At 31.7% G+C, this 14,054-nt stretch overlaps 1 long non-coding RNA gene across 1 annotated transcript; it reads left to right on the forward strand.

The window, feature by feature from the left end:
- The first annotated feature begins 1,667 nt into the window (after positions 1-1,667).
- Positions 1,668-13,608, forward strand: LOC127728780 (uncharacterized). The gene is made up of 3 exons (XR_007994371.1): positions 1,668-1,767; positions 10,719-10,818; positions 13,382-13,608. It is a non-coding gene; the product is annotated as an uncharacterized LOC127728780 (long non-coding RNA).
- Positions 13,609-14,054: the final 446 nt, after the last annotated feature.

Below are 14,054 nucleotides of genomic sequence, written 5' to 3' on the forward strand. Positions count from 1 at the left end.
ATATTGTCAAAAAATTATTAAAACATAACTTGCGTTTTCAGAATAAGAAAGGGTCTGGGAACGGCCAGAAAGCACGATTTTGCATCATTTGTTCTATAGTTTCTTTGGGCCTTCAGCGGCTTCAAAACCCTTCAAAATTTTTTTGCCTCGCTCCGCTCGGCGTAAATATATTTGGCAATACTTTTAAAAGAGGCTAGTCACAGCCCAACTCTAATACCGTGTATGTATGCAATACATGTATATGCAGTTGGGAATTCAGAAGATTCATTTCCGCAGAGGAGGAGGATTAATTCTGATTAAATGGTACATTAATGACTTGACTGTACATGTATTATTTATAACAAAAAATAAATTTAAAAATTGTATGTTTTCAAATATTATTAACATAGTTATGAAGATAAATAATCAGTCCCTTGTTTTAATGAAAATGAAAAATCTTGCTTCAACAGTGCAGAAAATAAATAATCTGTCCTCTTAGTTTACAAAAATAAATAACCGATCCAAAACAAATCCTCCTGCCCCGCCCCCCCCCCCAGAATATCAAATGGTCGTCCCCTAAGTCGAAAATAAAATGAGAACTCCATGACAATAAAAGATAAAAGGACCAAAGACAAAGAGTATACACAACACAACATATAAAACTAAAAACTGAGCAACACGAACCCAACCAAAAACCGAAGTTAATTTCAGGTGCTCCATAAGGGTAAGCAGATCCTGCTCCACACGTAACACCCGTTGAGTTACTCCTAGACAATTTGTTAACAGTGGCGGATATTTTTCCAACAAAACGGGGGGGGGGGGGGGCAAATATGTTAGCCCGGCCTAAAAAACCGGTCTTATCATCGACGTCACAATGAATGAACCGACATTGATAAGTTTGACCCGAACTTATCAAGTCATCTTCCGGTTTGCTGGTGAAACAAAGAAAACACATTTGTTTCTAGCAAAATTCACAAATACAATCCGATAAATCGATTATCCGATTTTCATCATATTTATGTTGTAAAATATTAGCTGCTCGACACAATTTGAAACCTGTTTGAACTTTTTCTCAGCCCTCACTCGACAAAAAAGCTTCATATTGTGACTCATAGCTGATATTTTACAATATCAATATGCAGATAACACGATAATCGGTACAGCAACTCATAACAGCACTTTCTTTATTTTTGAATAAAAAATCACATTCTGTTGATGTTATACCGTTTTTTAAGATTAATCTCAACGTTTCTTTTAGCTAGCTCAAGGAAGTGTTTTCCACTGATACAAATGATTATGTACATACCATAGTGTGTTATAAAGGAACTGCACTTCTAAAGATATTTAATATACTTGAATGTGTTTGTTTAACCATATTTGGCAAACACTTCAGATAATCTTTGGAGTGGTACTAGGTTATATCACCCCAGAATATGGTTCCTTTAATTTTTTTTAACCTAGTGTTATTTCAAATCTGTATTAAAAAAAAGTTTTGTAGGTATAACACTAACGAACAATTTAACTTATATCTATTAACCACGATTAATTAATGGGACTTCCAACATTACACGGAATTAATTTTGAATTCAGCAGAAATCAATCATCAATATATCGACGCTTAAATGAATTTTTTGAGTTCAGTCAACTGACCAATTACTTCCTTGTACATTGACGAGGTGATCAGTAGCATTTAAACACAAACAGGGTACTGTGACCTATAGTTATTTATTCTACACCAGAGTTGTCTCATTGACAATCAAACCATATCTGCCTATTTTTTTTATGAAGGTAAGTTATCTACAAAATATTTAACTTGTTATCTTTAAAATACAGAAAAATTGGAAAAAAGCCTTGATCATACAAGTCATCTACACTGTATAATGATTATTTGGAAAGTACAAAAAGTTATGGAATATGAAATGAATTATATTTATATCAAAATGTCTGTTTAAAATTCAAATTATTATATTGACGTCTTAAAAAACCAAACAACGATTTGGTTAAGCCTTAATTAGTAAATAGTATTATACATTGTAGACGACTTTTGATGAAAATGGAATAGAAATAAATGTAATACTCCATTAAAAGAATTTCAAAAGTTTAAAAGTTTCAAGCGAATTTTTATCTTTTCAATTTTCATTCAGGACAACTTTAAGTGAAGCAAATTTAAAGTTTTCAGTCCCTTTTACCTATAAGGTTTCTCGGGCATAATAAGAGTTTTCAACGTTGAACAGTTTGAGGTTTTTAATTTTTTTGTACATTTTTTTTCCAGTTATGATAACAAATTTTGCAATTAAAATGATCGAAAAGCATCTGAATTTGACCAAGAAGAATCAGTGTTGACCCGAAAATTTCATGAAGTTTCAGGTTATAAATTATCAACATGACCAATAGGGGAATAAATAATGCACACGAAAAATGCATAATCATCAAGTGTTGGTATATAACATTCGTAAGAATGTCATTGTCACATCAAAATTTGACTGACAAGACTGATTAAGACAGAGTTATGGATACTTTTTACCTACACTCGTTTCTTAGTTAGTGTGGCAAGTCTTACTAGACATTTTCGAAAACTAATCGATACTGACACTTACACATAAGCCTAGGACGACAAGTAACCTTTTAATTGGGTATTATCGCAAGGTTTACAATGATTTCAGGTACAATAGCATCTAATGGTGGTTTATTACATATATATTATATACTATCTAAAACATTTATTTATTTTGATGCTTTGTTCCATGATTACTTATCTGTTCACCATTATGCACGAATAATACATCCTTAAAAATATATAAGAACATAAGCATCTTGGAATAGCCCTATCATCTAATACCAGATTGAGAAGTCACATACGGGGATATCTATACAAAAGCTTGTAGACGTCTTAATACAATGAGATATTTAAAAAATAAAATTGATAGATAGTCGTTAGAAAGACTGTATATTGCTTGTATTAGACCTACCTTTAGAATATGGGAATATAATTGGAGATAACTGCACAAAAGAAGAATCAGATCTAGTTGAGTCTGTACAAAAAGCTACTGCTAGAATTGTATCTGGGCTTCGAAAGGAACACCTAGATAGAAATTATACACACAAAAATAATAAAAGTGTTATAAAAAATCATGCAAATAACGGATTTTGTAATAAGATGGTATACTGTCTGACTCTGTACACATATTGAAAAATAAGGGGCAATAATTCTTATATATATATTTATTTATATATTACAAAAACAAATATAATGGAGTGAGTTTGTGAATTTGAGTAAATATCACCGAATCGTGTTTATTTAATTCTTTACCTTTAATTTTTATGTGATATGAAAGTTGACATTTTTATTCAGAGTAGTGTTCACTGATAATTATTCATTAGATATGCATATACAATAACAAAAAAAGTCTAAAAGCTGGGAAGGGGAGGATGTTGCCTCTCCTGAATCAATGTAATAATGAATGATCTATGAATGATCAGAAATATATTATATACTAGTAAATTCTTAAATTAATCTTGCATGGAAAAAGATTCGTAAAGGCTTTGCCTTTTGTCCAATCCCTTGGTTTAAATGTATTTTGACTTATGAACAATAACATTCTTTGAATAGAATTGAATTGATTTGTCGGTTTAGTAAAATAGAATTGTCCGATGCTCAATTAAAAATGTAATGTTTTTTGTTTTTGTGAAAATTAAAGAAAAAGAGATTTAAAAAGTAGAACAAAAACAGAAAAATATAAAGCCTTTAATGATGTGAAACATAACTTAGTATAGATTATGTAATACTTTGTTTAAAAGAACAACTGACATCAACGAAAAACGAAGCCTGCTCAGATTTCAATCAGTAGAGATAATTTGCGCGATAAAAATGTTCCGAACGCAATTTTTTTTAACGTATTCCCCTAAACAGAATAAAAAAAATGTTAAAAGAGAGGCGAAAGATACCATAGGTATATTCAATTTAATATTGCAATTTAATAAATAATCCAGTAGTGATATGTTGTGTTTGAAAATAAATGAATAAATAAATACGTGCACATATTGCCGTGTAAAAGGACGTTTATTATTTTGATAACACATCAACAAAAACATCTTTGAACAGAAACTTTTATTTCATGAATATGCAATAGTTTGAATATCGTTTTCAACTTACTTAAAAATGATATAGTAAAATAGGGAAAACTTAGTAAGTAGTTTGTCATTGATCTACATGCGTATTATGGCAGTAAAGTTTAGTCTTCTGTTGAGATTTTACATTCAATTCAAAACGCAAGATTATTCATTAGAACAGACGATGCTTGTATGGGAGACGGGAAAACGAATAGCTATCGTATTTTGGAAAGATAAATTTTTATAAAATACGGAATCAACCATTTTACAATTTCAAGGACCTTCTTTTCCCTAAATATCATCTAAAAGTTGACTTGAATTTGAATACTCGAATTTGACATACACAGTCATCTCAGTACCAGAATCTATGACAAACGAGATGATTTTAATTTTGAAATTATCAATCCCCCCCCCCCCCCCCCCCCCTTTAGTAGCAATATACCAACTATAGATTCTGCGTACTGACGTTGTTTATCATCTTAATAACGTGTTATAGTATTCTTTTATTTGTCTTTATTAATATTACTTTTACTGTTAAGTCTGTTTTTTGTGATATCCATTTGACGTGACTCTGTTCTTATGTATCCCGTCATACTTTGAACGACAAAATCATTTTATATCTACATGTGTGACGTCAAACGCGCGATTCTACGCCAGTACTTAAAACCTTCCATTCTTTATGGGTGGATTTTACATAGATAAATAAAATCGTATAATAAAAAAGCAAAATGAGGATGTTGAATTTGATGTATGCCTTTTTGTGCTTCTTTGTTACATTTGTTTGTTTTTATAGTGATTAAGATGATAACACAATGTTGACTGCTGTACCCCTATTTTTGACATTTTTACCTATTGTGTCTGTTTGTTTTGTTCACGCATCGTTGTCAATATAATGGAATTTGATGCGACTGTCACACAAGTGAGAGGTTTAGCTAGCTATAAAACCAGGTTCAATCCACCATTTTCTACATAAGAAAATGCCTGTACCAAGTCAGGAATATGACAGTTGTTATCCATTCGTTTGATGTGTTTGAGCTTTTGATTTTGCCATTTGATTAGGGACTTTCCTTTTTGACTTTTCCTCGGAGTTCAGTATTTTTGTGATTTTACTTTTGAATACATTTATAATGTTTTGGAATTGTTTTTCTTACACGTTTATAGCAAATCCAATCAATATCAATTCAGAATATTTCGACATTTTGAGACGACCCCTCTATTTTTAATCAACATAGGTATGAATGTCGATAGAAGCGTCTGACTAGACGACTTTCCAAAAAAATGTCTAATATTAGTAGTTTAGCGAACTCTCTATAACCTCAACCACTGGACTAATAATCGTCTTTTGTCACTTAACCTGCTCTTTACAATTTTATTTGGTAGTGCTTCATGTATAAAGTATAATTATAGAAAAGAACCGAAATCCAAGGGGAATTCAAAACGGAAAGTCCTTTTTCAAATGGCAAAAGTGTATAGTTTATTTGATGGGACCTTTAAATTTCTTCCAAGAGAAATCTATCACTCACTGATTAACTTTACCTGAACAAAAAATTGAACTGTCAAAAATGAAAATACATGTACAAATACTAAATAAGGACTCAAAAAAACTGCATGTGATGTTGTATTTATTCAATATCAATAATTCATCTTTAATAGTTTCAATATAAACACTGATATAAAAATTAAAAGTTGATTTCTAAACAAATTTTTTATATTTTCCCTATTAAAATTTGCTTTTTTTTGTGTGTTTGGCAAAAAAAAAATTGAAAAAAATTGTGTTTAAATGTATTCTATAACTGAACAACAACAAAAACATGCAAATTCATTGGAACAATACTAAAAATTTTGTCAGAAATAAACTTTTTATAATTAAATCAGTGTATATATTGAACAGATTGAAAATATATTATTGATATTGATTAAATACAATATTGCATGCAGTTTATGCGAGTTTATACAACTATTTCCCCCAAAAAAGAAGATAATTTTTTGGTCAGGTAAATTAATCAATGAGTGATAGATTTCTCCTAGAAGAAATTTAAAGGTCCCAGTGAAAAAACTACACAGAGAACAATAGCTATTGTATTTATTCAATAGGACAAGAGAATAGACAAAAGTTTAAATACCCTGGTCAAGAGCAGACGACTCTGTGGAAGACTTTCATTTGATTCGTAATTACACCTTATATAAGAATGCCGGATTTTGATTGGTTGTTAGCCAGTGTATTTTTTCGCATATTCTAACATTTTTTCCTCATTTCAAACGAATTTGCCTGTTTTTTCACCTCTGCCGGGGAATTTGCCTCAAATTCCCCTCTCTGCCGTGGTATTTGCCATTTTGGATATTCCTTTTTTACCCTCGCGAGCCTGTTCCCGCCAAAATTATTCGGAACATTTCTCACTTTATCCCGACAACATGGTTAAGCACTATTGATTGAGTTAAACCGAAAACTGTCAGAAATATACATATAAAGAGGGAAAAAAAATGTCTATACAAATGAACGATTTAATGATGGAATAACAATGACGTTTACACATATAGATACCATGACGTTACAAAAAGACAACAGTAACGCATATAAGTACATGTATAATTACCGCGGTACTACGATTTCCCTTTACATGTACAGACAGTTTCAATCAAAATCCATTCGGTGTAATTAAACAGATATATCATGTTATGGAGGGGTATTTGCGAAAAATACCAGTCTTGGGACCAAATTTCCCTCGCCTAGCGGCTTGGGAAATTTCACCGTCCCTTAACTGGTATTTTTCGCAAATACCCCTCCATAACATGATATATCTGTTCACAATAATACATATGTTTAAATTTGCATATTGGCAAATCACTATGAGAGTAATTCGTAATGTGCCTAGAATAAGTTTTCTTGCTAGAAATTCGGAAACATACGTATTATATATACTTAGAAGTTACTTCGAATATGCCTTAATTTGTAAATTACAGATAATAATCAGATTCATAATAATTCAATAGAAATTTCAGTATAGTATACTGAAAGTGCATACAATTTTGTTTTTAAATATTATTTCATGATTTAAATCCACTTCCTGTATACTTCTAACTATTGGTTGTTTCTTGTGAACCATTCAAGATGATTTGGTGGTTATTTCAACACACTGATAATATGGCCTAATTAATGAAAGAACTGTAATTTTGAAAAGACTTTTCAACAATTATCTAAATAAAAGAAACAATGGATAAGCCATGGGCCACTCACCTTCCGGGTTCATAATATCCTTTTAACGAACCAATGCTTATTCAATGTATCTACATTATATATTTTATCAGCTCATTATGACTCCATAATAAACACGAAAACTAGATTAATCATTTAAAACTGTTTCGTAAAGGCTTAAAACCACATTCTCGGTTTTTGAGTGTCAGATAAAGAACTGTTTTTCATTTGACCTTACTAAAATAGGAAATTTGTAAAGACCAAATCATCAGTATGATATGATAAGTGTACCAAGCTAGATAATTTTGTGCTATGTGAAGTCTGTGAATAATATATAAATTCAGTGCATTAGTCCCAGGTGAAGTGCTTGCTATAAAATAAATTTGTAAAGAATACATTAAATAACAATAGTTAATTATTAGTCTAGTGGTCGTGTTTGAAGATACTTTGATAGACTACAAGTAAGACTTGTCGCACTAAGTGGTGACTAACTAAAAAAAGAGAATAAAAACACACCACATGCACTTATATACATACATGTTAATATGGGTGTGTATTCTACATCTTAATTTTTCTGCAAGAATTTTATTTTGGCCCAAGGATGTGGCAACTGTTTTCCAGAAGAAATGCACCTTTAATTGCATTAAAACAGCAAGCTCTGCTAAACCTGAATTCTATATTCTACCTTAGAATCTGTCAACAATAACGCAAAACAAAGTTTAAGTTGGGTTATGACTGACTTTTAATTAGAAGGGCAAAATTGGGACAACTAGTGCGGTGTTTACGAATTTATTCATTGTATCAATATAAATGTAAAAGTTTTAATGATTTATTTTGTTTTTGTCATCATTTCTTTTGCGGAAATGTCTTAATCCCTCGGTTTTAGTTTGTTACCCGGATTTATTTTTCCTTTATTTAATTATGACTATTGAACAGCTATAAACTACTGCTGCCTTTATTTATTCGACTTTAAATTTCCCTTTGATATCTTCTATCTTTTTATAAACTAATGATATTGTCAATATTGTGTAAGCTTCGATGTTTAATGATATTGGCAATATTGCGTTAGCTTCCATGTTTAATGATATTGGCAAAATTGCATTAGCTTCCATGTTTAAAGATATCGGCAATATTGCGTTAGCTTCCATGTTGAATGATATTGGCCATATTGCGTTAGCTTCCATGTTTAATGATATTGGCAAAATTGCGTTAGCTTCCTTGTTTATTGATATCGGCAATATTGCGTTAGCTTCCATGTTTAATGATATCAGCAATATTGTATTAGCTTCCATGTTTAATGATATTTGCAATATTGTGTTAGCTTCCATTTTTAATGATACTGACATTATTTTTTTTAACTTCGATGTTTAAAGATACTGGCTTCATTTTGTTAGCTTCGATGATTAATGATATTGGCACTACTTTTTTAACTTCGATGTTTAAAGATACTGGCTTCATTTTATTAGATTCGATGTTTAATTAAATGAGTTTAATGTGAAAATATAAAACAGTGTATAGTGGAATAGAAATGGTATTTATAACAAATCTTGTAAATACACCACAATTTTTCTTTATAAACAAAATTGTACAATGAAAATCAACTTTACTACATGATAATTGAAATTGCAAAGATTGAAGTTTGACCAACATGTTAAAATGTCATACATTTATAGGTGTTACACTATACACATATAGGTTCAGACGTAGAATCTTCCCTTACTCTGATACTTATAGATAGAAATTGTCGCATGTTTAGTAGATAAGGTGTCAACATCGCATATACAACTTAATTTATGAATTGATCTCATATCACATGCACATCACGTTTTTTTCTGGAATAACTGTCATCAGGTTCGATCGGTACAAAAAAATGAAAGCCAAAACTCGGAAACGTTGGAGAGCACAACAAATAACAAATTGGTGTAAAGTGAACCGTCATAAATGTATTCCAATACTGAAAACTGGCTACAGGAGGAACGGAACCCTCGGGAATACTGAACGTTACTAGAGAGCCTGACAACTCTTTTTCAAAGCCGACCGACTTTACGGGAAAAAAAAATGATTTTCATTTGTTCTATTCGTTCTCTTCCTAAAAAACTTTTATTATTTGCCGTTTGTCACATCGATACATCTAGTGATAGTATTTATTGTTTTAATTTTTCATGATGTATATTTATATTTTTTCACACGTAGTCATTTATCATACAAAGTAAGTGTCTTCCTCATCATCAACCATGGTTTCAACTTTTTGGTTGCCATCTTAAAATATCGAGACTATTGCGCCTAATTTATTTCGCTCTTGCTTATCTCTATCTCGATCGCTTTACTCATTTTCTGAACGTAATGGCAAAAATGAAAGAATGCTAATATCCACCTCATTTGGTCTCTGGTGAATAGAAAGATGGCAAACATACCAAAAGGACATTAAAAGTCGAAAATAAACTGACAATACCATGGCTAAAAAAGAAAAAGACAAAAGAAAAACAGCAATACACAAAACACTACATAGAAAACTAAAGACTGAGAAACATGAACCCTACTAAGAACTGTGGGTGATCTCAGTTGCTCCGGGAGGGTAAGCAGATCCTGATCCACAATAGGCACTCGTCGTGTTGCTCATGTTAATACAAACCCGGTTATAAGTCTAATTCGGTAGGTCACATTGGTGGAAAAGGGAACGGGATTGTAGTTACGTCATCTGTGACACATATATCCCATAACGGTTGACCAACTCGTTATGGCGTCCGTAAAATTTACGAAGGAATGATTTAATTTTATTTTTCATTCTCTTATTTTTTTATATAAAAAGTCGTAATGCATGTTCTGGGATATCAGACGTAAATAATTAATATCTCTCAGAAAAGCCAGTCGGAAGCTCAAAATTTACATAGTTTGAATACAAATTTATGTTCATTTACAAGCACTTGGTCGATACCAGTGCTGATGGACTGTTGGCCCCAGATGATATCACCAGTAGGCAGCGCTTCGGTACTTACATGATGTATACCAGCATTTAGGATGTTTGAAATTTAGCTGTTGCGATAGTATAAATGTCTGAATAAATGAGTCACGCTTAGGCGTATAGTTTCGGTTTACTTTCCAATCGTTGAATTTGTTTTTATACGGAATTAACATGACGTAAACGCGGACTGCGATGAGGACCCCGAATTGAATTGTCACGTAAACAGTAATTTGAATATAACCGTTCGCTTACAGCAGAAGCAGGATATCAGGAGACTATAAACGTTAACAACTCGTTTATTATACGTTATCTATATATTCATGATAGTAGCAATTGCAGGTTAAAATATAAACAAAAAAGTTAATGTACTTCTTATCCTAGCTTGCATCCATAAACATAGTGATTATTCCTAGAGAAATACTGAACACTTCTAAATGTTCAACACTGTAACTGTTTTCTCTTTTATTTTTATAGGCATGATCTTTTGTTTAGAAAGAAAAAAATGCTGTCCGCAATTAGTTTATTTGTCTTGCTCATACTGCCTTCTACAAAAGGAGATCTTTTACAAGATGCTGTAAGTATTTTTGCCATATAAAAGTACAACACTGATGATTTTGAGCACGTCACGAGTTTTTGGAGTAACCCTAATCATTTTGTCGATTATGTCGACTCGTACGAATAAACGCATGAAAGGATCGTTTTACAGTTGAAAGGATTCAAACAGGAATGCCAAGGAGTAGGATAAACAATATACAAAAAGCTTATCTTGAATAAAGATAACATGCTACCGTTGTTTTTATCTGAAAAAACTCATCAAAGCTACCAGGCCTACAATTTTGTACTCCAGACGCGCTTTTCATCTACAAAAGACACATCAGTGACGCTCGAATCAAAATGGTTTAAAGGCCAAATTAAATACAAAGTTGGAAAGCATTGGGAACCGCAAATTACCGAAATGTTTTGCCACCTAATCTATCCCTGGGGGTAGACCACCCTTCGTTTTTCGAACAATTAAAAGTTTTGTAATCTATAAATTTATGAATATGACCATATAATTGATATGTCATATCAAAAAAGTATAACAAAAATACAGAACTCCATTGGCAATAGAAGTGATATCTCTAAGAAGCCACTCCTCCTAGTTAGTCAGCATTTCAGACAGTGTTTATATTGACTAAAGATAATGTGTCCCTGTTGTCTATGTTTATATTGACTAAATACAATGTGTCCATGTTGTCTATGTTTATATTGACTAAATATAATGTGTCCCTGTTGTCTTTGTGTATATTGACTAAAGATAATGTGTCCCTGTTGTCTTTGTTTATATTGACTAAATACAATGTGTCCATGTTGTCTAGGTTTATATTGACTAAATATAATGTGTCCCTGTTGCCTTTGTGTATATTGACTAAAGATAATTTGCCCCCATTGTATTTGTTTATTTTGACTAAAGATAATGTGTCCCTGTTGTCTATGTTTATATTGACTAAAGTTAATGTGTCCCTATTGTCTTTGTTTATATTGACTAAAGATAATGTGTACCTGTTTTCTTTGTTTATATTGACTAAAGGTAGTCTGTCCCTATTGTCTTTGTTTATATTTACTAAAGGTAATGTGTCCCTATTGTCTATGTTTCTATTGACTAAAGATAATGTGTCCTTATTGTCCATGTTTTTATTGACTAAAGATAATGTGTCCCGGTTGTCTTTGTTTATATTGACTAAAGATAATGTGTCCCTATTGTATGTGTTTATATTGACTATAGATAACGCGTCCCAAATGGCCTTGTTTATATTGAATAAAGATAATGAATACCTGTTGTCCTTGCTTATGTTGACTAAAGTGAATGTTTCACCCTTGTTTTATTTAATCTTAACTAAGAGAATGTGTCACTGTTGTCCATCTGTATTTTATAAGTTAAATGAGGCCAAAAGTGTTTTCTTTGTTTTCGGATCTGCTTGATATTAGCTTTATCATGGTTAACTGAGATAAATACACACAGCACTGAAACAAAAATGTTTAGGGGGATATATACTATATACAAATGTATGTCCTGAATACTATTTTGAATCCAAATAAAAACATTCTACATGTACAATGTATGCTGATATATATATTTTGTTGTTAAAAGAATTGTTCTACATTGTATTGCATGTTTAATTTATAGTTGTGTTTTTATTTTCATACTGCAGCCAGAACACTTCCTGCTGTTTGTATCTATCAAATATAGATATTTCCTACAACGTCGATTGTATGTCACGTCACTTTTCTTCACAATCTGGGTTGCGTTCAATATCGTAGCAGCTAGTATAGCCGCTATGTCTTAGATATTTATTTATGTTGAACGATATGCTACGTAGCTAGCCTATCAAAATGACGTCACCAGTAATAACCTTCCGACGCCATTTTGAATTCTCTAGATAGCATATATTTTGGGGCTATCTAGTAAAATTGAGAATGGAAATGGGGAATGTGTCAAAGAGACAACAACCCGACCAAAGAGCAGAAAACAGCCGAAGGCCACCAATGATTTTTCAATACAGCGAGAAAATCCCGCACCCGGAGGCGTGCTTCAGCTGACCCCTAAACAAAAATATGTACTAGTTCAGTAACAATGGACGTCAACTAGACCTATTAGCGACTAGGCTAGCTACACGTTCAGTCGTTAAAATCTACTTAGCCCTACATAGCCGCTACGATATTGAACGCACCCAAGAGCTTCATTTAGGGATGGAAAAAGTTTTATTTTTTTAATAAAATTTTCATAAATATAATTGTAGCAATATTAAACTGCAGTATTAAAACAATATAAGGTCAATGTCAGAAAAAATATCAACTTTTTTGTATTAAATACGGAACTGTTAAAAGGCTCGGTAAACCGCGCCCTTCTCCAATTTCTAAGCCTCATACAAAAAATTTGATATTCTTATGACATTGATCTAATATTGTATATTTATGCATGGTTTTTCTTCCTGGCTGGCTGATAGATATAAACATTTGACTTGACGCCAAAAAATAAAACCTATTATATTTAACAATGTTTACTCTTTTATAGTATGCATTGTTTTATCCATAAAAAAAATAGAGACGACATAATATTGTTTTGCATAATAGAAGACTCATTTAAATCTCTCTAGGTAAATGAGATTAGTCAAAAAGCTAACGAAGACTGTAAAATACAAATTGAAGATCGACAGCTCGTCGGATGTGATGTGGATTCAGCTACAGATACTGTTCCATCAGGAGCTTTGTGTACCTACATAAGTGAGGGTAGGATCCAATCCGATAATCCGGTAGAAACATTTGTATGTGACCAGGGATTTTTTATCTACTTACATCACAAAAGTACAGGCTAGTTTTTACCATGTTGGTGACATATATAATATATGCATTTTTCTAACATCAATGTTTGAGAATACAAGGAATGCATTTATATCCTTGCTTCCTGTTATCATATACTTATTTGGAGGATTGAATATCCCCCTTTAATTGACCGATTTCTAAACGCTGTCACATACTTTATTTTTGATAATAAGATAACAAATTTCAAAAGTTCAGTATATGTTAATATCACTGCACTTTGTAGGATATGTTATTTTTTGAATATATTATGCATAAATTTTCTACCGTCATAATTGTAATGATAATTTTAGAAACTAGATCAATCTGAACTTTTTATATACTTAACGTTTTTAATTTAGATATAATGCATGTTAACAATGTTTGTACTTTGTATCTTATTCTTTTTGTCTTAAACAATGTCTGATATAATGTGCTCATTGTAGGCTCATCTAACGGAAATACATATCT

The sequence above is a fragment of the Mytilus californianus genome, unplaced genomic scaffold (genome assembly GCF_021869535.1).
Source record: "Mytilus californianus isolate M0D057914Y unplaced genomic scaffold, xbMytCali1.0.p SCAF_2, whole genome shotgun sequence".
Classification (NCBI taxonomy): Eukaryota; Metazoa; Mollusca; class Bivalvia; order Mytilida; family Mytilidae; genus Mytilus; species Mytilus californianus.